Source organism: Eurypyga helias, unplaced genomic scaffold, assembly GCF_000690775.1.
Source record: "Eurypyga helias isolate BGI_N326 unplaced genomic scaffold, ASM69077v1 scaffold20074, whole genome shotgun sequence".
Classification (NCBI taxonomy): Eukaryota; Metazoa; Chordata; class Aves; order Eurypygiformes; family Eurypygidae; genus Eurypyga; species Eurypyga helias.
Genome location: NW_010245881.1, coordinates 1 through 395, shown reverse-complemented (window position 1 = coordinate 395; position 395 = coordinate 1).

The window sequence follows — 395 nt, the reverse complement described above, 5'->3', positions numbered from 1 at the left end:
CACCCGGCTACACCGGGCCCTGCCCCGCTGGGGATGTTTTGGCAAAACGGGGCTGTTCAGGAGGTAGGAGAGAGGGAAGATGGGATGGAAAAAAGGTACTATGGGAGCACAGACTGGGCTGAAGTGCCTCAGGGCAACACAGGCAGCCCAGCCTGCAGACGGACAGCTTTGTGTCCCACCAGCGTGGGATGAAGCCACAAGACTCAGGGTGGTTTTCCCGAGCTTAGACAAAGCCTTACATGCCCAGTGCCAGGGAGGCGAGGGATGAGGAGCAGTGCTGGGAGCGCAGCCTGACCCCTGGGCCACTGTCCCCACAGTGGGACCCCTCCGGCATGTGGCAGCTCTCCGGGGATGCCCTGCATCCCTCCAGCTCCAGCCCGGGCTCCGGCAGCTCC